The sequence below is a fragment of the Colias philodice genome, chromosome 26 (assembly GCF_061535455.1).
Source record: "Colias philodice isolate Cphi_HAF_F1 chromosome 26, ilColPhil1 Martin Lab GWU primary, whole genome shotgun sequence".
NCBI classification, from domain to species: domain Eukaryota; kingdom Metazoa; phylum Arthropoda; class Insecta; order Lepidoptera; family Pieridae; genus Colias; species Colias philodice.
This window is the reverse complement of record NC_143111.1, coordinates 7,108,878-7,136,336: the sequence shown is the minus strand read 5'-3', so window position 1 is coordinate 7,136,336 and position 27,459 is coordinate 7,108,878. Positions and strand designations below refer to the sequence as shown.

Below are 27,459 nucleotides of genomic sequence, written 5' to 3'. Positions count from 1 at the left end.
TTACAATATTATAAAATAATATCAAAAACCCGAATTTATATTAAAATAAAAATTAAAACATGACTGCTAATAATTTATGTAGCCTACGTCACTACCACCACAGCTACCTTCATAATTCAGATGATTGCAATGACACCTCACAAGTCACAACTCAAAATCGATCCAACAGTTTACACTGCAGGGCGTGTCAAAGAAATATTATACATACATACCTACACTCGAAAAACATAACCCTCTTTCTTCCGTAGTCGGGCAAAAATTTGGGAAATTTTTCATTATCTGGTAACATAACACGCACACAGAAGCACCGTGTTCGTACAGTGCAGCGGCGAAATGACAGCACACATAGCTTTATGGAAATGACGATAAATCTTTCGGTTTAGTTCGGCATCGCTCCATCTGTCTTTTATTTTGTAATCTAAGTTTCTATGGTAATATTCCTACTTTAAAGCTTTAAACGAAATTGGAAACCTCTCTTTAATAGATAAAAAATAATCACAATAATTTAATTTAATTCTAAAGAATATTCAATGAACAAAAGGAAAAATCAATAAAATGCGATGTAGAGACAATACGATTGAAACACTATATTAATTAATATTAAAGACAAATATTGTTCCGCTCTATTTCCTTTCGAGTGTCTATTTCATTCACTATGTGATAACTTGATTTATATAAAGTTTATTTCTTTAAAGTCTAATAATAGTATTTAGTATATTCTAATGTTTTCAGATTTATATATACTTAGAGGTCCGCCCCGGCTTCGCTCGTGGTACATATTTCGCAATAAAAGGTAGCCTATGTCCTTTCTCGGGTATCAAAATATCTCCATACCAAATTACATGCAAATTGGTTCAGTAGTTTAGGCGTGATTGAGTAACAGACAGACAGACAGAGTTACTTTCGCATTTATAATATTAGTATGGATGTTCTATGAGGAGTTAGAAAATTAGACCATTAACTACGTTGATAACTTATATATTTAAATCTTCTATTTAACATAATTTTCCATTACTAGGTACAAGAAATAACTAACATCAATACGTTTTACGCATGCTGAAAAGGTACCCTAGTATATTACTTTTGGGCTTTTTTATAATATAATTTCCTTCAAACCAACATAGTAACGCACTTTTATACATTTTAACTGCTAGATATAATCAAGCTCTCAAAAGGAAACTTTTATGTGTACCATAAAGTAGATAAGCTTGATGGTAAGAAGCCAATTACAGTATTAGACGTTGGGTGTTCGACACAAAATTTTTTTTGGAAAATTTTGTAATTTTTTTTTATATATTTACCTTTGGTCGTTGTGAAGTTTGGATAGTATATTTAATAGGACCGATACAACAACAAAAAATACTTATAAATACGATAAATACAATTAATTTTAATTAATGGCGTTTTTTTAAAAGGATAATTGTGTTGTGTTATCGAATTTCTGAGGCAAAGTAAATACTTCAATTAACAGAAAATATTTGGTTTAATCTTTAAACCATAAAACTCATTCGCATATCACGTAACTCTGACGTAAATCTGCCATAGATTATAAACATTTTTATAGAATGCTCTACCATTGATTAAAGCTAACTTTAAATTAAGTATTGCTATACTTTTTATGTTTACATAAAATAATGTACCGAATAGTAAATATATCACAGCTTAAATTCTATGAACATTTAAGTCAATGTATTTTTAATTATTAAAATTCACAACGCAGGCACCAACAAAAAACACGCATTTTAGTCTCAATTAAATATAACCTAACAAAGCAGTTTCAACACTATAAAATAAAATTAACACCACAATTAATCACTAGGCATTTCGGATTTATAGAACAAAAACCGAAATGGCTAACAATAAAAAACCAAGCAAGGTCCATCGTGACTATAATAGCATAACAATAAAAATTATAACTTATACAAATTACCCAGAACTAACCGTTGTTCATCCGTATATCTGTACGTCTGTAACACACACACACAGTATAGTTGAATCACAGAACACAAAAATCACGGTGTCACACACTACACGTAAAAAAATCGATACATGCGCGGGCGCAACCGTCTCCTACGCAGGTCGGTCGGTGACTGGCGCGGCTAGCCACCTGTCATCCTGCCACTAATAAAAAACAATAGCAAACATTAAAATCCATAGTAGCTGAGTAATAGCCAAGTTTAATGTGATGCTTGAACATTTGTGTCGTTTGAGTTTGTCTTACAAGAGATATCACTTTGGATATATGTTTTTGTTTTATGGTGCGTAGAGGATACATAGAGGCTCTAAGAGCGATACAACCTACGTAAGTTTATCAGTAATATGAAAACATAATACAAAGGGAACCCTCGTTTTGCAGAAGTAGGTTAGATATTATATTCTTGAGTTAATGCTCTTGAAAAATTTGGTCAGTTTATAAATTAAAATACTCTATAGGTAATTGTAAAAGCAATCACTTATTATGAAGTTAATATTTTTATGAGGAACTAAGGATTTGTAGAGTAAATATTATGAACATAGAAGCACACTTATTAAATGCTTATAAAATAAGATATATTAATCCACATTGATACCGTGAAGAGCTATCTCAAACTTAGGGAATAAATTAAAATAAATAAATACATAATCAGTCTTTTATATTTTATTATTGGATAAATTGATTATAAATAACTAATTATAATTAATATGTATCAAATGTAGATCAAGAGCTTGACTTTAAAATAATTTATGGCTAAATTTAAGGCTTTAGTGAAATAAATTTTAACCTTCAGTAGAACTCTACATAATTAATAAAATCGTATATATAAAATGGTTTGTTGTTTTAGGGCTGATTTTTCAATCCTTGGTTAAAACTTATTCGTCGAATAATGTATAAAACTTCCATTTTAAAAACGTATTGCCCGTATTTGACAGTTTACGTGACATTTTAACATTATCGTGTAATACTTTATTGGACGGATAAGTTTTATCCAAGCATTGAAAAATCGGCCCTTAATGTATAGTCCAGTGATATACTCTTAGATTCTTATGAGACTCTTATTAGACTCGTAAGAATAAAGAAATATAATAAAAAGCTTGGTTTTTATAAATTAACTATGTGGAACTGACAGTTCAAGTGAAAAGGAGATCATATTTAAAGAAATAATAATCTCGAATTATATGTCTAGATTTTTCCTTATCCTGGTCAAAGTTAAAATGAATTTAGTCATAAAAAAGCTTGTCTAATTTTAAGCCGCATTTAAGCATTGTACCATAAACGTACGTAAAGTAGAGTCAAAAATGTCACTGCGATCTCTACATACTTAAACTCGAAAGAGAAAATGTATCTATTAAATAGAAAAATATAACTTTCCAAATAATCAAATTATAATCCATTCTATCAAATACAGTTCATTTTATGTCGATAAATTCCACGAACGACGCGAGCGAAGCGAAGGCGAAACTACAACAGATTACAAAACAAACTCAAACTCAAATATTTAGTTATTCATTATACTTCTTCTAGAAGCACTTTTAAATCGTCATAACAATTTAAACATTTACCACCGATTCGGAAAGCAGTATCTATGGAAAACACACTCAAAATATACGTAACAGGCTGTGCTCCGCGGTTTCACCCGCATTGCTCCGCTTCTGTTGGTGTTAGTGTGATGACATATAGCCTTATAGCCTTCCTCGATAAATGGGCTATCTTACACCGAAATAATTTTTCCAATCGGACCAGTAGTTCCTGAGATTAGCGCGTTCAAACAAACAAACTCTTCAGCTTTATAATATTAAAAAATAGATACTAGTAAATCATATGATAAAGCCCAAAATCACTACAACTAAGTTAGTGTCAATAAGATTATCCAGGGGTTAATGTACTGATTCAGATACATATATGAATCTGACTCACTCAATGTGGTACCGCTATTAGATGAAATAATAGACCATTGTGTTGTATACGAATTATGTGTTTTATGGTATACATGTACTTGTATTTGTACGTGTTTATGTGTTAAGTGATATATACAGTACTTGGGTATGTGTTTGTCAATCAACTGTATTTTTTATTTGCATGCAATTTTTACTTATTGAAAAAGATCTCGTGGCTTGGATAGAAAAAAATCTGTAAGTAAAGTTAGAAATAAAAGAGAAACAACGAAATTACAATAAAGTATAAGTACTTATCCATCAGTCCCCGGAATCACAGACACAATAGATAATCTATTGTGTCGCGCCCCGATCGGGGCGTTCGGTGGTCAATGGGTTAAAAAAACAATTTGCGGTTTAATAGTTTCTTAAAGTTGTTATGTCATATGTGGTAAAATATTTAATCACATTACTTACAACCAATTGAACACTCTTTATTAGTGTTTTTGTATAATATACGACCGGTTTTAATGAACTTTAATAGGAATAAGCTCCGGAAGTACCTACTGTAACGCTTTTGAAAGTAATTAGAAATGCTAAGAGTTTATAATGGAATACGAAGTGTCAGGAAAATATGGACAGTAGGTAGTTCGAAAATCATATTCTAACTTATGTATCTATATTTTATCCCTACGACCACATAATATAATAAATATTACTAGACTAGTTCTACGACTCAAAAAACGAAGCCTGAAAGATCTGTCCAAAATTTTAAAATATGTTTATATACGATATCATCAAACATTATTTTTCTTTCCTCTTTCCTCAGAATTTTTTTGACTTTATTTTTACAACCCACCAGCATCTTATTTCCAAAATTATTTCATAAACTATATTATGTTCTACCACAATAAACGAATTTTATTCTAATTCTCATGCAAATTACCATCCATTATATATTAAGCTCAATCACGAGAATTCATTGCATAAATTACATGATAATAAATGCATAAATTAAAACAATATGATGTTTTCTTCCATTTAATTATACATGCATAATACAGACATACATACAGACAAATTAGTTCCAATGGATATTTAGTATAATGGCTTAGAACCGGATATATCGTATAAAAACTTAAAAGCGTCTTAGAGCCGCTACTGGTATTTCCTCTTAATTTTGACAATGATTAAGAATTAGGGTCATGTCACATAAACCAAGCTAAGATAGTACCACGCTATACAATTACAATTTGTGCCTCAATGGTAATGACGATTCAAAAGTGCTTCTAGAAAAAGTCTATTTGTATAAATAAATGTTTGAGTTTGAGTTTGAATAACAACGTAGCAAAAGTTAATTCATCTAGAATTTTCAATGGTGATAGATTCCTCATAATTTTGGCCTCTTTTGTAAAAAAATAGCCCTGTAATTGTATGAAAAACAAAGTAAAGTATATAAAGTATGTGAAATACATCTGGACTCTACCTACCTTTTTCACAAAACTATTCAGTAGTTAGTAATTTAAGTACGTGTTCTTTCAATTTGCAGACAATATTTATTTTTATATCAGCCTTCGAAAATGTCTTCACTTTAACTAGTAAAATAATAAAATTCAGTACAAGATATATTTCATTTTATAGCATAGCTTTCAGAATACTCAATCCTATTCGTCACAATTACAATAAATTATTTTAAAATAATTACAATTTAACTAATTACGAGCTATTTCGTTAGTACAGTAATTAATTTTCAATAACATTTTTTCGCTCTAACTCTATTAATTACTTATTTATTACATCAAAAGCTTCTTGAATTAAAACTTGTTTTTTTTTTTTGTATTCTGTTTAAATTTATAAATTTGACAGAGTCGAGAATCATAGGTGTATTTATGAAAAAAAAATGTAATTGGTTTTGTACATTTATTTTAAACAATATTTTAAAATATTCTTCATAATAAATTGACTTCACTTGCGAGGAAACGTATAACAACTCTGTTTTTTTTTAATTTTTTTCAGAACTATGGAAATCCTGTTGTATCAGACGCAGAAGCGTAGCGTGCCTTGGCGGGGCCCCGTATAAAAATTTTTTTGGGGGCCCTTAGGAAGGGTAAAGATTTCTTACAAAAGCGCACGTTGGGGGCCCCCTTAGCGCGGGGGCCCCGTATAATTGATACCGCAGATACGGCGGTAGCTACGCCCCTGATCAGACGCAGAATCGACAGATTCACTACTATGGAATGGCGATCTACTTCAGACTACATCACATCAACTTTGTGACATTATTTTAACGTCTACGAATATATCTACTAACCAAAGGATCTATTAGCATCACCAATCACCATAAATATATTTATTTAATATCAAAACAATTTATAAATGTTTACAATGAAATACGTTACGTATAATATGGTTACCAAACAGACGAACAGAGTCATATCTATAGACTCACATTAAACATAGTCATAGTAAATTTGCAACACAGTGGCAGTCAGCGATTAATCGAAATCAAAAAAAATATTATGTATATGTTTAAATTCTGCAAAGATAGACGTGATAACATATTTGACATAAACTTTCATGTAGCAGTTATAACACTGAATAGGTAGTATAAAAACTGTCCAGGAATAATTAATCTTGTAGACACTGTTGAAATCAACAGACAACAATGATAATTAATCAAGTGCTTTTTTTCCTAACTTTTTATAATATTATATATTTTTATCATAGTAAAGTAGTACTTTAGTAGTACTTTTTAGCTATAGTATTAAATTATATATTTTTTTTAATATTTTTGTTCTTTTTTTACAGCAACTTCAGTTACGGCATTACGACTTTTGCATGGGGCGCAACGTCGGTGGAGAAAAGTTTAGTTTCATAAGAACAGCAATTTACCAAACTATTAAGGAGTAATGAATATTTTTTTGTCATACTGTACGCGCTGTAAATCCGAAAGTCGAACAGATTGCAATTAATTTCCTCGTAAAAATTGATGGTGTATTTTTATACAACGATGAAACAACATTCTGCCATAAAAAGTCAAAACTGAATGTTTTATCATTTGGACATTATCAATTATGTCGGATTCAACCAACTACATCAAATTAAGTGATGAATTGTCTTATATTGTTTAAACGCGCGTTAATAAATTACGCCAACATAATTTTGTGAATGTTGAAATAATATTAGGATGGTAATTAATCAGCAGGAGTAACTGAGAATAAGTTACGCAACTTGACCGCGGTTTATGTAATGTTTACTTAAGTAGGTAATGCTTAAATCGTCTTGAGCTTCTTAAGTTTGTCCTTGGTTAATTGATTTAGATTATTTTATGCCGTGAATATGATACATATATGAATATTATCAAGCTAAAGAGTGTGTTTGTTTGAACGCGCTAATCTCAGGAACTACAGGTCCGATTTGAAAATTTATTTAGGTGTTAAGATAGCCCATTTATCGAGGAAGGCTATACAATATCATCGCGCTAAGACCAACAGAAGCGGAGCAATGTATAGGTGAAACCGCCGAGCACAGCTAGTGTTACATCTATGGGCTCTAAATTTTACAAATATTTTCTGTTTTTAGCATGAGTAGCATTTTTTGTCAATTTCCTTGTTCAGTTTGATTTTTGTTATATTAGGCACCAAGAGGAAAATGAATATGTAATTTTCAATTTTTATTCATAAGATGCTAACCCTAAAATGTAACTTTCCGTCGTTTGGTCAAGCAACAGAACTTGCGTGTTGTGACTTATAAAATAAATCTGAATATAAAACGCTCTATTCTTAAAATATTTGAATTCTAAATAATTTACTCATTTTTAAGACTTACGTTTAATGCTAATCATATTAATTTATAATTAATAAAAATCAGCTGACTTTTCTCATTATCTAGTAAATGCATACGTAATGTTATCCAATTATTTAAGTGTTCTGCATTGAATTCCTCCTATTGTGTTACTACCTATTTGTGGTGGTAATTTTTCTTAATATACAGAGTGTCCCAACGTCGGTATTCTAAGCTCAATGGAGGTTATAGTTTTGCATACGCTGAGTACGTAAAAAATACTTATAAAATTCTAGATGTATTTTTTTTCAAATAGATGAATTCTTAAAACTCTTTGTGTACACCCCTAACAAGCAACCCGCCTAACTTTGCCACCCGCAAGTGAGCTATCGTTAAGATTAAGTTTTCATAGACAAAATGCTCACATTAGCGATGCGTTATATGCCGGATGCGCGAAGCTAGAGAAGAAAACATGAATTTTAAGGAAAAATTTAGCAAAAAAATTTTGGCGTAATTTTGTTAAGTATTTTTTACGTGTATGCAAAACTACAAGTCCCTTCGCGCTTAGTATACCGATAGTGGGACACCCTGTATAGCTATTATTAACTAGTTATCTAAATCTAATTCACACTTTCCTTCAGATTTATCCTCCTGGACCTTTAACACGATTTTTCTTTTGTTTTGACGCCTTATAACAAACCGCCTTATCTCGACCTAATAAAATCTGATATACATACACATTTATTAACCCTCCCACTTTCGAAGGACCTGTATAAACAATAAATCATTTTTGAGTGCTTTAGACGTGGACAATAATCACTGTTATTTAGAAACATTTCTTTGGACACGCGACTCAACATATTTTTAAAGAAATTAATAGTCACGCGAACGAGCGTCGAATTTTTGTGAATGAATGTTTTAAAATACATTTTGTGTTACTAGATTTGCATTGCATTTGACTGTGAACCACGCCATTTTTATTTTTTACATTGGGTCAACTGCAGAAGCCATTTATAAACTGGCAGAAACATATTTTTGATAAATAGTTAAATAACTTTGTGAATGTTTGAGAAATTTTTATCAATTTCAGGCAGCCATGGCTATTATTTTGTTTGCTGATTGCATTAGTGCATTTTTATCCATTTTTTATCTCATGTCTAACTAGCCTAAGTTAGACATAAGCTAAGTTAGATTAAGAAATAGAATCCCTTAGGGCTGATTTTTCAATCCTTGGTTAATACTTATTCGTCGAATAGCGTATTAAACTACCATTTCAAAAATGTATTCTTTTCCTGTATTTGACAGCTTTCGGGTTACATTTTAATGTTATCGTGTAATAATACTTTATTGGGCGAGTAAGTTTTAACCATGGATTGAAAAATCGGCCCTTAGTTAAACAATTAAATGAGTTTATTTTTTTGAGTTTAATAAAAATTATAGATTTGAATGCTACCAACCAAGAGGTCGTTAATTTTTCATTATTCCGACATTTACCTACCTACAATAAAACACTAAGACCTGCAAATCACAAATATTGCTCAATTGACTTATTAATTAAACAAACATACTTATATTTTCACTAAAATCACTATAGGAACTATTTAAAGTAGGGTAATGTAACTTTAACAACCGTCCGTGTGTTTGAAAATTGATAATGGTGGAAAGTGTTGCGTGTGCTGTAATTCTCCAATTTTCACTTAATGCACACTTCGTGTCATCCCAACGCTTTGACACTTTGAAACGATACGCTTTAATGGTTGACGCGTGATTTATTTATTTTACATTTGTACAGTATAATGTAAATAATGCGTATGTTTCATATTTATGTGCTCATGCAATTTAGTTTGTATAAAAAAGTTCTGAAGTGAAAAGGCGTCAAGTAATGTTTCATTTATATTAAAATAAGTGTGATTTATGCATGCGTGTATTATAAATGTACCTACATATTATGCTGTAGAGCATTTTTGTCACTTAAATAAATACATTTTTCTCTATACGTCACTTTATGTCGAAGACACGGCATCTAACAAATATATTTTACTCAACTGTAGAATTCCTTTATATCTTATTAAGATGTCGGTCATGTCCGTCCGAATTCAAATCAATCCTTAATTTTCGGAAATCAGAAGATCAATTTACGTACAATAAATTGCTTCAAAGTTCGCAGAAGCAAGCATTTGAATTTGCGTAGGCATTAAGTTTGAACGCTACTGCTTTCCTTCAATATCGGAAGTAAAAAAAACACATTTAAATATGAATGTCTTAATATTGTACCTACAGCTACATACTCACACTGGTGTAAGCAATACGTATTTCATTCGATCGTCTTCAATTACGTTTAAAACCATAAAACGTCACACACTCAAGAACATACCCTACTCCCATAATCATAAGGTACAAATCAGTAAACTTTTCATCTAATAAGGTACATAGATATCTTCTACCATAGCTGCAACATAGGAAGTTACCGCTTGGCTGGCTGAAATCGCCGACGGAGCATATAATGACGGACTTATTTTGGGGTCTGGTGGATATGGTACTTGTACACTAGATATTTCAGGTTAAAGCCCCTAAGATTGTATTGTCAGCTATGCTATTGTATTTATATGAGATAATGTGTGTATGTTTGCACTTACATCGTGTAACAATGTATTTTCAGGTAACCTTCTTAGTTATACTACTGTTTCAGAGTTTGTTTTTATTTTTTGTAATTGTAAAAAATGTGTCAAGACTAATAAAGAAAAGGAAAGAGGAAAATGCGTACTTTTAAGTCTAAAATAATACATAAAACGCAATTTTAATAGGTATTATATAGATAATAGAAAATAGATATAACCTACCAAATAAATTAAATAAATTCCACACGATACTCACCACATAATTCATGATATTATGTTTAACTGTTTGTCATTATTTTGTGTACAAAATATATGAAATAAGTAACATACATTATTTCATCGAAATACTTTCGACATGGATAAGCTAAGTTTGCGCAATAAGAAGCAGACAGTACAGATAGGTATTCTACGCTCATAAATTGAAGATTAACCTATATTTTCAGGTAAACAAATACTATAAAAGTTAACTTCAATATCAAATTATTATTTAAACTATACTAGTCCAAATAAACTATAATCAATTTGATTGTTTCTTGCATAGCCTATCTATCTATCAGGTGACTAAACAAAAACTTATTGAGTAGGAAGGTTCGAATGTATTCAACTATGACGGGACCTGCGTCAATGGCTTCACCTCGTTATGTTAGACAGATGCGCGCGCGCACCTGTCACTGCGCGTGCCCTAGCGTAGATCCTTTTTGTGTAAGAGCTGGCGATGGATTTATTTAAGGTTTATATAGATAAGAGTTTAATTCATTATTCTCTGATAAAATAAATACATAGGTACTAGAAATCTAAAGTTTGTATGTATGAACGTGCTAATATCAGGAACTGGAGTTGGAAACGTACGTGATTCTTGATAGCTGTGGGCAGTACATGTAATATGACCGAAGCCAGGGCGGATCGGCAGCGTATTTATTTATTTATTAACACTTTATTGTGCTGGCATACAAATAAATTCTTAAAATTAAAACTTAAAACTAGTCCAGCACAGAAGGCGGCCTTATCACTTAAGAGTGATCTCTTCCAGGCAACCTACTGTGTGGAGTAATAATATCAATATAATTTCTCAAGTACATACATATAATGTGTAGAAATTACGTGTTAATTATTATGTTCTGATTATATAGATATTGAGTTTATTCAAAGAGTATAATGTAGGACACAATATCACAAAAATTATAGCTTTATTTCAATACCTACGAAGCTGAAAGATACCTACCGAAACTACGTGCTGGAGATTCCGAAAATCGATCTTCAAATGCAAGTAGATAAAGACTGTTCAATAAATATTTGAACAAAAAATATCTTACCTTACATAAATGCCAAGCTAGAACCAGGAAACTTTTAAATATAATATTAATAAACTAACAAGACCAATACTTCTTCTAGAAACCACATAAATACTAGAAAATATTAAGAAAAGTAAAGTTAGCTCTTACGCTATCTCATTTATTATGTGCAGTCAGTTAGCACATTTCTATTGTAAATACATTAATAATACTAAACTATGGTGTAACAAAAATTGCATAGTTACTATTAAAATAACACAAATAAACTATAGAAATAGCAAACCTCTCTTTTATCGTCTTCTCAATAGTGGAATATTTATGTTCATGTTTATTCGAATTTTCATCCAAGTACTTTTTTCCCCAAAGAAAATGGAACAATTATTTTATTTAAAACGATAATATCACAAAAATTGAAAAGATTGCAGCTTATGGAGCTCCTATATTTGGAAATAGGAAAAAAAGCTATTCAAACCATAAAATTAAAACAAAAAGAAATTACCAGTTTTCTATAAATACATACCTATACCGTAATACATTTTAATAATCGTTGTGCAAATCATCACAGATTGCGGCTTCGAGCAATAAATAAATTGCTTTTCCTCACAATTGTACCAGTTTGTTCAAAGACACTCCATCAAGGCTGTACAAATAATGCTAAAAGATTAATTCCTTAATATGATTAATGATTTTAACCGACGTTCCGGAAATAACTGAGGTTTTCATGTCGAAGGTAAGTAAAATTTTAATATTAAGCCGTAACAAATTATATTATTGTTATATTTAATTATAAATACTGATTTTAATGATACTTTATATATTAAAGACCCGGTTTTAGAAATATAGAGTTCTAGGCTTTATTGACGACTGTTTTATTGATCGATTTTCTGGGAAAATTACCGAGTAGGTCATTAGTTGTTTTTATGTTAGTCCAAACCTTTATTCTTTACTGATATAACAGTTCCAGGTCGTTTAATAAACACTTCAAAAACGTATGTTAATAAATTTATCATAATCTATTGCTATTCTGTTGTGTTTTACAAGAACAGAAGATGTATTTATTCTCGTATTAACGTGTGTTTGTTGATGTGTGATATTATGTTCAATCGACTAATTATCTATGTACGATAATCAATGTCAAACAATAAACTCGCTAATGGTTTCCAAGTAGTTGAGCAGATGCTAAATGAAGAAATTGCCTCTACTTATGTAGCTATGTACCTGTGTATTAAGTATGTATCTATACCGAACATTTTATAGATTATCAAATCAGTATATAGTATATAGGTACATATATGAAATGTAACGAAATGAAATGAAATACGTTTCTTATGGATACATAAAAAAGATACAAATAAAATGAAACAGGTAACTTAATAATATATTATGTATGCCGCATTACGCGTTTTTTTTAAGTGGGGAAATCTTCAAAGATACCCACGGCCCCTGGGGAAGGAGCCGTGGGTTATGTCGGATTCTTACCGACTGTGTTCCGTCGAGCCGCTTTAATGATGGGGCCGCGGGTATTGGTTGGCATTCTTCCGCGACCATGCCACATTACGCCTACCACTCAGTGCAATACACTGATTTTCAGTGGTTGCCTTAGGTCATATTACACACGGTTAGACTATCAAGCAATCACTACACATTGTAACTCATACCTTTTTATCTGACGCAAAATGTATTGTTACGTCATTCAGATGGATCACTTAGCTCCCGAACGTATGGATAATCGAAACAACAAAGGAAATAGTTCTCACATCTGACGATCGCATTAAATATACATACAATAGAAGAAATCGTCAATAAAACGCTACACGCTAGAGCTTATTGTCTCGCATATGAATTAGATTTATACTGATATTTCTTACGAAAATCCTCGGAGAGTGATGGCAGTGAGAGCGTTATGAAGTTGTCTCCAATATGAATCAATTTTAAGCATTTTAGCTATTTTCAACAAAATGCATAGAAATAGCACATATCGATATTTAAGTAAAAGAAATGGTGCGTAAGGGGATAAAAGAATTTGTGTAACATTTGTCATGGGGCTCTATTAACGCATTGGAAGGCGAATGTAGGTTCCTACTTACCAGTAAAATTTACTCGTTCTACTATTTAAAATGAAAATTTACGTGCATATCGGGTAGGTCTGGTAAACTAACAGCATCTATTCATACCTCTAAGTAAGAAGGAAAGGCTATATTATACGATGTTCTGGGACAGCTAGTATAATATAAAATTGTATTTAATCGCTATCTCTACCACCGTACACACGTCGGCGTCGCCAGCACTCAGTATTCAAACCGCGACCGCTACACGACTCTGACAGCCTTTGTGATACTGGGCCATTGTTGTCGATGTTCATTACTTGTATGTTCGTTCATTTCACTTTCATTCATATTTTTATAATACTTAATTATAATAGTAGCTAGCTAAAGTATGGCTATAATATGAAAATTAGGTATAATTCGCCACCCTCTGTAATTCTAATACTTAATATTATCCTATCCTACTATAATTATAAGAGCGACAGTCAGTAAAACAAAAATATGTTTATCATTACACAAAACAGCTGATCGAATCTGTATGAAATTTTAAAGAAAGATAGATGGATTAGCACATAGGCTTTTTAATCGGTTACCATGCGCGTGACGCCGCGGGTTCCAGCTAGTACAATAAAACTAACTTGATAAGCTCATGCCGGGAAATAAGCAAGCAGTCTAGTTGGACAAGCGATTATTAAAAGAACAGTTATTATTAAAAATAATAAGTATCTAAGTGTTTAGTAGTTAAATATGAATCATGAATGTTTAAAACTGTTTATTGTACCTACCTATACATTAATTTTTCCGTACATAACAATAGGAAGAATTATAAGAACCCAGCCTAAATCTTGCTTCGGGGGCAAAATACAAGTAAGTAACGAAAGTATAAATACTATATGCAACCTACGTGTATCTATGCATGATAATCACTAAATTTCATTCTCCCTCCGACCAAACGCATGCATACTCAATTGAAACGAAACCGTAATTCACAATATCGCAATAAACGTCTATAAAATAACGCCATAAACAAATCCGAAGCCATTCGCTAGCAACTTCCTCTCGCGTGCCACGACTGCGTGACCAACGTCACGCGCGGCCTACCCCGGAAACTAGGGGGAAGGGGGAGAGGTAAAAATGACCAGTATATACTATACACGGTATAACAATTTTAACTGGGTCATTTTTTGTTCCCCTGAAATTATTTAATAGCACTAACGTTTTATTTGCATGATTGTTAAAACTTAAAATGGATTTATGAGTTCGCTTGGAATTGTAATTATAGTAGAGCCATTTTAATAGGCAACATTTGACAGTTCAACAAAATTCAACAACGTAACCTAGTAACGACAACATAGAATAACATGATATTTCGTTTTGTTAGAACTGCACATTTGCTTAACTTTTTTCAATTACGACCACATATTTATAATAATAATGACCAATACAAGTAATTTTAAGATTTCATTTTACTGATAAACCATTCTAAACATAATAAACAATTTCTGAATTGAAGAACTGACGTCGCTACAATTTTGTGTCAATAAACCTTTTTTCTTTTTAAATACCAGAGACGTTACTCTAAAAATCGAAATCTGACATCTAGAATCGAATGCATTGATTACTTGTGAATAAAAATCATCATAAATTAATAAATTCGATTGACAAATGTTTCAAATCCGTATCGATTAATTCACTTTAATCGATGTTTTTAAGCAGGTTACATCTCTTCGAAGATAAAATTGATAGACGTCAAATGTTGCCTATTAAATTGGCTCGACTATAATTTATTATTCATTGGTCGCTGATTGAAGTCTGCCTAATGTCTGTTGCCTAATTGTTTTTTTCCGTGTACTCCTAAATAATACTATGCAATAAATATTGACTCAACAATCACAAAAACATGAATAACAGTATAAAATATGACAAACATTTAAAAGTAAATAGATTCATGTAGGCGCTGAAAAAAGACTAGAATGAATAAAGTATAATAATACCACACCCCGGACACTCCATACAAAATGATCGTTTTGACAGTCACACTGTAGAGCCTGCAAATGTGTGTGTTAACGCTTTATGGTTGGCACATTTGTGACTAGCGTAAAAAAAAATTCGCGTTTTTCTGATGAAATACATCCGTAAACAGCACAATATCTAACCATTTTCTACGAAAAACGATAATCACAAATCCAAAATAATAAAATTACTTTAAGTCAATTTGATTAATGTTGTCAATCTTCGTTGCGTATCGTCCTTGCAGAAAAATATGGCCCATTTTATGTCTGATCGCGCGGGGGTGAGGTAAGTTTAATTTTGGCGGGAGGCGGAGAGTGTCCGTTCTGTAGCGTTTAGCTACTATTAAGTATTCTGTGATAATACTGCAATGCGGTTGCAGCGCTTATTTTCAGACGCGCTTATCGAAAGATTAAAAAACCTCATTTTCATAATGTCTTTAGGTATATGCATTTTGGTTGTTCACGAACATGTCTTCAATAATGCATTCTTTTTAGGACCTGAAAAAATAATGAAGAAGACGACTGCGATATTTATTAAGAATCTCTACTACGAGCAACGACATAGGTACGATAACACCATCGCACTTACATAATATTATACTGCCTAATTCAATCAAGTTCCTGAAAGAAAAGCCTATTAGACCTTATTGTTCAACGAAAAGTGATTTAAACGGGTCTAAATTGTGTAACTCATTAGTTTTACATCACTTTCTTCTAAGAAAGGGCAATGTGGCTTGCAGGCCTCCCTTATTTTAGCATATTTCGTGCGTGTTTCAACGGGCTGAACGGCTACCCTATTGTTAAAACTAGTGCGCTAAACAAAGGTGCGACATTTTATAATAACATAATATGATAAAATTTTAAAATTTAGACAATAATTTTATACTAGATAATGATTGGACTTGATTGGATTTGGAATCTTACAGTCATTACTGTAAGATTTGGACTGCTCATGAAAATTTCGTCCTATACTAGTGTCCTTACCTATATTATTTCCTTGTACTACGTATTACATAATATGTATTATTGAGTTCGATTTGTTAGAAAAATAAAATATTTAATAAAGTAAGATCGATTGATTTTAGTTTTTAATTTTGTTATCCTTACTTCCCATACTGAAATAATAAGCTGAAAAGATATATATCTCTCATTACCATGCGATTATTATCAATTATGATGCATATTTAAATCATACCAAATTTTATAAACTCCGAATTCCGATAAATGGTACTATAACTGTTAATTTCCCTTTACTACGACGACGAAGTCGCGGGTAACAGTACTTTATTATAATAACTTTTTAATAGTAATAATAATTATTAGTACCAAATGTTACAATCTCATGTATCGCATGAGTTGTAAAGGTGTAATCCAAGCGGCTACAACTTTGATTGTGAATTAGCCGTTCGCGTGTTCTGCCGACATAATATATGTACTTCTATAGCATTTCTATAGCTATACAGGGCCGGACCGTGAACTCTTGGGGCCCTGCCCCCCTAGCCAAGTGGCTTTCTGTTAGCGTAGCGTTCAATAGAATAGACTACGAATGTATGAGATTGACGTAAGCTGTAGATAAACGTTTATCTACAGCTTACGTCAATCTCATACATTCGTAGTCTATTCTATTGAACGCTACGCTAACAGAAAGCCACTTGGCTAGGGGGGCTGGGCTGTAACTACCCAGGGGCCTTTTTTTTTGGAAATGTTCATATTAGTTTCATACTTACTTTCGCAATTTTGTTATTTTAACACAATCAAATTTTATTTTAAATCGTTTCATTAGTTCAGGAGTCTATCGCGGACAAACAAAGTGACACGTATTTTTTTTATACATAATATATATATTGTGACACGTATTTTTTTTATACATAATATATATATTATGTATAAAAAAAATACGTGTCACTTTGTTTGTCCGCGATAGACTCCTGAACTAATGAAACGATTTAAAATAAAATTTGATTGTGTTAAAATAACAAAATTGCGAAAGTAAGTATGAAACTAATATGAACATTTCCAAAAAAAAAGGCCCCTGGGTAGTTACAGCCCAGCCCCCCTAGCCAAGTGGCTTTCTGTTAGCGTAGCGTTCAATAGAATAGACTACGAATGTATGATAATAAAAATATAATAAAATAATGTTATTTAGGGCTGAACAGCGAACAGCGAACAGCGAACAGCGAACAGCGAACAGCGAACAGCGAACAGCGAACAGCGAACAGCGAACAGCGAACAGCGAACAGCGAACAGCGAACAGCGAACAGCGAACAGCGAACAGCGAACAGCGAACAGCGAACAGCGAACAGCGAACAGCGAACAGCGAACAGCGAACAGCGAACAGCGAACAGCGAACAGCGAACACGAACAGCGAACACGAACACGTACACGAACACAATCAAATTCAAATTCAAATTCAAATTCAAATAGATATAGAACATATTCAAATTCAAATTCAAAATCAAATTCAAGTAGATATAGAACAGCAAACAGCGAACAGCGAGCAGCGAACAGCGAACAGCGAACAGCGAACAGCGAACAGCGAACACGAACAGCGAACAGCGAACAGCGAACAGCGAACAGCGAACAGCGAACAGCGAACTCGAACAGCGAACAGCGAACAGCGAACAGCGAACCGCGAACAGCGAACAGCGAACAGCGAACAGCGAACAGCGTACAGCGAACAGCGAACACGAACAGCGAACAGCGAACAGCGAACAGCAAACAGCGAACAGCGAACAGCGAACACCGAACACCGAACACCGAACAGCGAACAGCGAACAGCGAACAGCGAACAGCGAACAGCGAACAGCGAACAGCGAACAGCGAACAGCGAACAGCGAACAGCGAACAGCGAACAGCGAACAGCGAACAGCGAACAGCGAACACGAACAGCGAACAGCGAACAGCGAACAGCGAACAGCGAACAGCGAACAGCGAACAGCGAACAGCGAACAGCGAACAGCGAACAGCGAACAGCGAACAGCGAACAGCGAACAGCGAACAGCGAACAGCGAACAGCGAACAGCGAACAGCGAACAGCGAACAGCGAACAGCGAACAGCGAACAGCGAACAGCGAACAGCGAACAGCGAACAGCGAACAGCGAACACGAACACGTACACGAACACAATCAAATTCAAATTCAAATTCAAATTAAAATTCAAATTCAAATTCAAATAGATATAGAACATATTCAAATTCAAATTCAAAATCAAATTCAAGTAGATATAGAACAGCAAACAGCGAACAGCGAACAGCGAACAGCGAACAGCGAACAGCGAACACGAACAGCGAACAGCGAACAGCGAACAGCGAACAGCGAACAGCGAACTCGAACAGCGAACAGCGAACAGCGAACAGCGAACAGCGAACAGCGAACAGCGAACAGCGAACAGCGAACAGCGGACAGCGAACAGCGAACACCGAACACCGAACACCGAACACCGAACACCGAACAGCGAACAGCGAACAGCGAACAGCGAACAGCGAACAGCGAACACGAACACGAACACAATCAAATTCAAATTCAAATTCAAATTCAAATTCAAATTCAAATAGATATAGAACATATTCAAATTCAAATTCAAAATCAAATTCAAGTAGATATAGAACAGCAAACAGCGAACAGCGAACAGCGAACAGCGAACAGCGAACAGCGAACAGCAAACAGCGAACAGCGAACAGCGAACAGCGAACAGCGAACAGCGAACAGCGAACACGAACAGTGAACAGCGAACACGAACAGCGAACAGCGAACAGCGAACACGAACAGCGAACAGCGAACAGCGAACAGCGAACAGCGAACAGCGAACAGCGAACAGCGAACAGCGAACAGCGAACAGCGAACAGCGAACAGCGAACAGCGAACAGCGAACACGAACACGAACACGAACACAATCAAATTCAAATTCAAATTCAAATTCAAATTCAAATTCAAATTCAAATTCAAATTCAAATTCAAATTCAAATAGATATAGAACATATTCAAATTCAAATTCAAAATCAAATTCAAGTAGATATAGAACAGTAAACAGCGAACAGCGAACAGCGAACAGCGAACAGCGAACAGCGAACAGCGAACAGCGAACAGCGAACACCGAACACCGAACAGCGAACAGCGAACAGCGAACAGCGAACAGCGAACAGCGAACAGCGAACAGCGAACAGCGAACAGCGAACAGCGAACAGCGAACAGCGAACAGCGAACAGCGAACACCGAACACCGAACACCGAACACCGAACACCGAACACCGAACAGCGAACAGCGAACAGCGAACAGCGAACAGCGAACAGCGAACACGAACACGAACACAATCAAATTCAAATTCAAATTCAAATTCAAATTCAAATTCAAATTCAAATAGATATAGAACATATTCAAATTCAAATTCAAAATCAAATTCAAGTAGATATAGAACAGCAAACAGCGAACAGCGAACAGCGAACAGCGAACACGAACAGCGAACACCGAACACCGAACACCGAACACGAACACGAACACGAACACGAACACGAACACAAACACAAACTCTCAAAATCAAATTCAAATTCAAATTCAAATTGTAATTCAAATTCAAATTCAAATTCAAATTCAAATTCAAATTCAAATTCAAATAGATATAGAACATATTCAAATTCAAATTCAAAATCAAATTCAAGTAGATATAGAACAGCAAACAGCGAACAGCGAACAGCGAACAGCGAACACGAACAGCGAACACCGAACACCGAACACCGAACACGAACACGAACACGAACACGAACACGAACACAAACACAAACTCTCAAAATCAAATTCAAATTCAAATTCAAATTGTAATTCAAATTCAAATTCAAATTCAAAATCAAATTCAAATTCAAATTCAAATTGTAATTCAAATTCAAATTCAAATTCAAATTCAAATTCAAATTCAAATTCAAATTCAAATTCAAATTCAAATTCAAATTCAAATTCAAATTCAAATTCAAATTCAAATTCAAATTCAAATTCAAATTCAAATTCAAATTCAAATTCAAATTCAAATTCAAATTCAAATTCAAATTCAAATTCAAATTCAAATTCAAATTCAAATTCAAATTCAAATTAGAACACGAACACGAACACGAACACGAACAGCGAACAGCGAACAGCGAACAGCGAACAGCGAATAGCGAACAGCGAACACGAACAGCGAACAGCGAACAGCGAACAGCGAACAGCGAACAGCGAACAGCGAACAGCGAACAGCGAACAGCGAACAGCGAACACGAACAGCGTACAGCGAACAGCGAACAGCGAACAGCGAACAGCGAACAGCGAACACGAACACGAACACGAACACAATCAAATTCAAATTCAAATTCAAATTCAAATTTAAATTCAAATTCAAATTCAAATAGATATAGAACATATTCAAATTCAAATTCAAAATCAAATTCAAGTAGATATAGAACAGCAAACAGCGAACAGCGAACAGCGAACAGCGAACAGCGAACAGCGAACAGCGAACACCGAACACCGAACAGCGAACAGCGAACAGCGAACAGCGAACAGCGAACAGCGAACAGCGAACAGCGAACAGCGAACAGCGAACAGCGAACACCGAACACCGAACACGAACAGCGAACAGCGAACAGCGAACAGCGAATAGCGAACAGCGAACAGCGAACAGCGAACACGAACAGCGAACAGCGAACAGCGAACAGCGAACAGCGAACAGCGAACACGAACACGAACACGAACGCAATCAAATTCAAATTCAAATTCAAATTCAAATTCAAATAGATATAGAACATATTCAAATTCAAATTCAAAATCAAATTCAAGTAGATATAGAACAGCAAACAGCGAACAGCGAACAGCAAACAGCGAACAGCGAACAGCGAACATCGAACACCGAACAGCGAACAGCGAACAGCGAACAGCGAACAGCGAACAGCGAACAGCGAACAGCGAACAGCGAACAGCGAACAGCGAACAGCGAACAGCGAACAGCGAACAGCGAACAGCGAACACGAACAGCGAACAGCGAACAGCGAACAGCGAACAGCGACCAGCGAACAGCGAACAGCGAACAGCGAACAGCGAACACGAACAGCGAACAGCGAACAGCGAACAGCGAACAGCGAACAGCGAACAGCGAACAGCGAACAGCGAACAGCGAACAGCGAACAGCGAACAGCGAACAGCGAACAGCGATCAGCGAACAGCGAACAGCGAACAGCGAACAGCGAACAACGAACAGCGAACAGCGAACAGCGAACAGCGAACAGCGAACAGCGAACAGCGAACAGCGAACACGAACAGCGAACAGCGAACAGCGAACACGAACACGTACACGAACACAATCAAATTCAAATTCAAATTCAAATTCAAATTCAAATTCAAATTCAAATTCAAATTCAAATTCAAATTCAAATTCAAATTCAAATTCAAATTCAAATTCAAATTCAAATTCAAATTGATATAGAACATATTCAAATTCAAATTCAAAATCAAATTCAAGTAGATATAGAACAGCAAACAGCGAACAGCGAACAGCGAACAGCGAACAGCGAACAGCGAACAGCGAACAGCGAACAGCGAACAGCGAACAGCGAACAGCGAACAGCGAACAGCGAACACGAACAGCGAACAGCGAACAGCGAACAGCGAACAGCGAACAGCGAACAGCGAACAGCGAACAGCGAACAGCGAACAGCGAACAGCGAACACGAACAGCGAACAGCGAACAGCGAACAGCGAACAGCGAACAGCGAACACGAACAGCGAACAGCGAACAGCGAACAGCGAACAGCGAACACGAACACGAACACGAACGCAATCAAATTCAAATTCAAATTCAAATTCAAATTCAAATAGATATAGAACATATTCAAATTCAAATTCAAAATCAAATTCAAGTAGATATAGAACAGCAAACAGCGAACAGCGAACAGCGAACAGCGAACAGCGAACAGCGAACAGCGAACAGTGAACAGCGAACAGCGAACACGAACAGCGAACAGCGAACAGCGAACACGAACAGCGAACAGCGAACAGCGAACAGCGAACAGCGAACAGCGAACAGCGAACAGCGAACAGTGAACAGCGAACACGAACAGCGAACAGCGAACAGCGAACAGCGAACAGCGAACAGCGAACACGAACACGAACACAATCAAATTCAAATTCAAATTCAAATTCAAATTCAAATTCAAATTCAAATTCAAATAGATATAGAACATATTCAAATTCAAATTCAAAATCAAATTCAAGTAGATATAGAACAGCAAACAGCGAACAGCGAACAGCAAACAGCGAACAGCGAACAGCGAACACCGAACACCGAACAGCGAACAGCGAACAGCGAACAGCGAACAGCGAACAGCGAACAGCGAACAGCGAACAGCGAACAGCGAACAGCGAACAGCGAACAGCGAACACGAACAGCGAACAGCGAACAGCGAACAGCGAACAGCGAACACGAACAGCGAACAGCGAACAGCGAACAGCGAACACGAACAGCGAACAGCGAACAGCGAACAGCGAACAGCGAACAGCGAACTCGAACAGCGAACAGCGAACAGCGAACAGCGAACAGCGAACAGCGAACAGCGAACAGCGAACAGCGAACAGTGAACAGCGAACAGCGTACAGCGAACAGCGAACACGAACAGCGAACAGCGAACAGCGAACAGCGAACAGCGAACAGTGAACAGCGAACAGCGAACAGCGAACAGCGAACACGAACAGCGAACAGCGAACAGCGAACAGCGAACAGCGAACAGCGAACAGCGAACAGCGAACAGCGAACACCGAACAGCGAACACCGAACACCGAACAACGAACACGAACACGAACACGAACACGAACACAAACACAAACTCTCAAAATCAAATTCAAATTAAAATTCAAATTGTAATTCAAATTCAAATTCAAATTCAAATTCAAATTCAAATTCAAATTCAAATTCAAATTCAAATTCAAATTCAAATTCAAATTCAAATTCAAATTCAAATTCATATTCAAATTCAAATTCAAATTCAAATTCAAATTCAAATTCAAATTCAAATTCAAATTCAAATTCAAATTCAAATTCAAATTCAAATTTAAATTAGAACACGAACACGAACACGAACACGAACACGAACACGAACAGCGAACAGCGAACAGCGAACAGCGAATAGCGAACAGCGAACAGCGAACACGAACAGCGAACAGCGAACAGCGAACAGCGAACAGCGAACAGCGAACAGCGAACAGCGAACACGAACACGAACACGAACGCAATCAAATTCAAATTCAAATTCAAATTCAAATAGATATAGAACATATTCAAATTCAAATTCAAAATCAAATTCAAGTAGATATAGAACAGCAAACAGCGAACAGCGAACAGCGAACAGCGAACAGCGAACAGCGAACAGCGAACAGCGAACAGCGAACAGCGAACACGAACACGAACACAATCAAATTCAAATTCAAATTCAAATTCAAATTCAAATTCAAATTCAAATTCAAATAGATATAGAACATATTCAAATTCAAATTCAAAATCAAATTCAAGTAGATATAGAACAGCAAACAGCGAACAGCGAACAGCGAACAGCGAACAGCGAACAGCGAACACCGAACACCGAACAGCGAACAGCGAACAGCGAACAGCGAACAGCGAACAGCGAACAGCGAACAGCGAACAGCGAACAGCGAACAGCGAACACCGAACACCGAACACCGAACACCGAACACCGAACAGCGAACAGCGAACAGCGAACAGCGAACAGCGAACAGCGAACAGCGAACAGCGAACACGAACACGAACACAATCAAATTCAAATTCAAATTCAAATTCAAATTCAAATTCAAATAGATATAGAACATATTCAAATTCAAATTCAAAATCAAATTCAAGTAGATATAGAACAGCAAACAGCGAACAGCGAACAGCGAACAGCGAACAGCGAACAGCGAACAGCGAACAGCGAACACCGAACAGCGAACAGCGAACAGCGAACAGCGAACAGCGAACAGCGAACAGCGAACAGCGAACAGCGAACAGCGAACAGCGAACACCGAACACCGAACACCGAACACCGAACACCGAACACCGAACACCGAACAGCGAACAGCGAACAGCGAACAGCGAACAGCGAACAGCGAACAGCGAACACGAACACGACCACAATCAAATTCAAATTCAAATTCAAATTCAAATTCAAATTCAAATTCAAATAGATATAGAACATATTCAAATTCAAATTCAAAATCAAATTCAAGTAGATATAGAACAGCAAACAGCGAACAGCGAACAGCGAACAGCGAACACGAACAGCGAACACCGAACACCGAACACCGAACACGAACACGAACACGAACACGAACACGAACACAAACACAAACTCTCAAAATCAAATTCAAATTCAAATTGTAATTCAAATTCAAATTCAAATTCAAATTCAAATTCAAATTCAAATTCAAATTCAAATTAGAACACGAACACGAACACGAACACGAACAGCGAACAGCGTGGTAAATGTTAAAAATATGTACTTAATGACGTTTCAAAAGTGCTTCTAGAAGAAGTCTAATTGAATAAATAAATGTTTGAGTTTGAGTTTGAGTTTGAGTTTGAACAGCGAACAGCGAACAGCGAACAGCGAATAGCGAACAGCGAACAGCGAACAGCGAACAGCGAACAGCGAACAGCGAACAGCGAACAGCGAACAGCGAACAGCGAACAGCGAACAGCGAACAGCGAACAGCGAACACGAACAGCGAACAGCGAACAGCGAACAGCGAACAGCGAACAGCGAACACGAACAGCGAACAGCGAACAGCGAACAGCGAACAGCGAACAGCGAACAGCGAACAGCGAACAGCGAACACGAACACGAACACAATCAAATTCAAATTCAAATTCAAATTCAAATTCAAATTCAAATAGATAAAGAACATATTCAAATTCAAATTCAAAATCAAATTCAAGTAGATATAGAACAGCGAACAGCGAACAGCGAACAGCGAACAGCGAACAGCGAACAGCGAACAGCGAACAGCGAATAGCGAACAGCGAACAGCGAACAGCGAACAGCGAACAGCGAACAGCGATCACCGAACAACAAACACCGAACACCGAACATCGAACACCGAACACGAACACGAACACAAACACAAACTCTCAAAATCAAATTCAAATTCAAATTCAAATTGTAATTCCAATCCAAATTCAAATTCAAATTCAATTTCAAATTCAAATTCAAATTCAAACACGAATACGAACACAAACACAAACACAAACTCTCAAAATCAAATTCAAATTCAAATTCAAATTTACCGAACACCGAACACCGAACACCGAACACAATCAAATTCAAATTCAAATTGAAATTCAAACGCGAACACGAACACAAACACAAACACAAACACAAACTCTCAAAATCAAATTCAAATTCAAATTCAAATTCACCGAACACCGAACACCGAACACCGAACACGAACAGCGAACAGCGAACAGCGAACAGCGAACACGAACAGCGAACAGCGAACAGCGAACAGCGAACAGCGAACAGCGAACAGCGAACAGCGAACAGCGAACACGAACACGAACACAATCAAATTCAAATTCAAATTCAAATTCAAATTCAAATAGATATAGAACATATTCAAATTCAAATTCAAAATCAAATTCAAGTAGATATAGAACAGCAAACAGCGAACAGCGAACAGCGAACAGCGAACAGCGAACAGCGAACACGAACAGCGAACAGCGAACAGCGAACAGCGAACAGCGAACAGCGAACACGAACAGCGAACAGCGAACAGCGAACAGCGAACAGCGAACAGCGAACAGCGAACAGCGAACAGCGAACACGAACAGCGTACAGCGAACAGCGAACAGCGAACAGCGAACAGCGAACAGCGAACACGAACACGAACACGAACACAATCAAATTCAAATTCAAATTCAAATTCAAATTTAAATTCAAATTCAAATTCAAATAGATATAGAACATATTCAAATTCAAATTCAAAATCAAATTCAAGTAGATATAGAACAGCAAACAGCGAACAGCGATTAGCGAACAGCGAACAGCGAACAGCGAACAGCGAACAGCGAACACGAACAGCGAACAGCGAACAGCGAACAGCGAACACCGAACACCGAACACCGAACATCGAACACCGAACACGAACACGAACACAAACACATACTCTCAAAATCAAATTCAAATTCAAATTCAAATTGTAATTCCAATCCAAATTCAAATTCAAATTCAAACACGAATACGAACACAAACACAAACACAAACTCTCAAAATCAAATTCAAATTCAAATTCAAATTTACCGAACACCGAACACCGAACACCGAACACAATCAAATTCAAATTCAAATTCAAATTCAAATTCAAATTCAAATAGATATAGAACATATTCAAATTCAAATTCAAAATCAAATTCAAGTAGATATAGAACAGCAAACAGCGAACAGCGAACAGCAAACAGCGAACAGCGAACAGCGAACACCGAACACCGAACAGCGAACAGCGAACAGCGAACAGCGAACAGCGAACAGCGAACAGCGAACAGCGAACAGCGAACAGCGAACAGCGAACAGCGAACAGCGAACAGCGAACAGCGAACACGAACAGCGAACAGCGAACAGCGAACAGCGAACAGCGAACACGAACAGCGAACAGCGAACAGCGAACAGCGAACAGCGAACAGCGAACAGCGAACACGAACAGCGAACAGCGAACAGCGAACAGCGAACAGCGAACAGCGAACAGCGAACAGCGAACAGCGAACAGCGAACAGCGAACAGCGAACAGCGAACAGCGATCAGCGAACAGCGAACAGCGAACAGCGAACAGCGAACAGCGAACAGCGAACAGCGAACAG

General features: G+C 35.9%; 2 protein-coding genes across 5 annotated transcripts in view; one reads left to right on the top strand and one right to left on the bottom strand.

Annotated features, from left to right (window-relative positions):
- The window catches only part of LOC149476989 (uncharacterized), a 124,247-nt gene extending 122,161 nt beyond the window's left edge, over positions 1 to 2,086 (bottom strand). For 2 of the 4 annotated variants that reach the window (XM_089711467.1, XM_089711468.1), the window contains exon 1: positions 1,931 to 2,086. The gene's annotated coding sequence lies outside the window, so the exon portion shown is untranslated. The remainder of the gene's footprint in view (positions 1 to 1,930) is intronic. The other 2 variants (XM_089711465.1, XM_089711466.1) reach the window with 1 other exon arrangement.
- The window catches only part of LOC149476987 (protein FAM114A2), a 180,548-nt gene that overhangs the window by 67,462 nt on the left and 85,627 nt on the right, over positions 1 to 27,459 (top strand). The gene's annotated exons all lie outside the window — the stretch shown is intronic.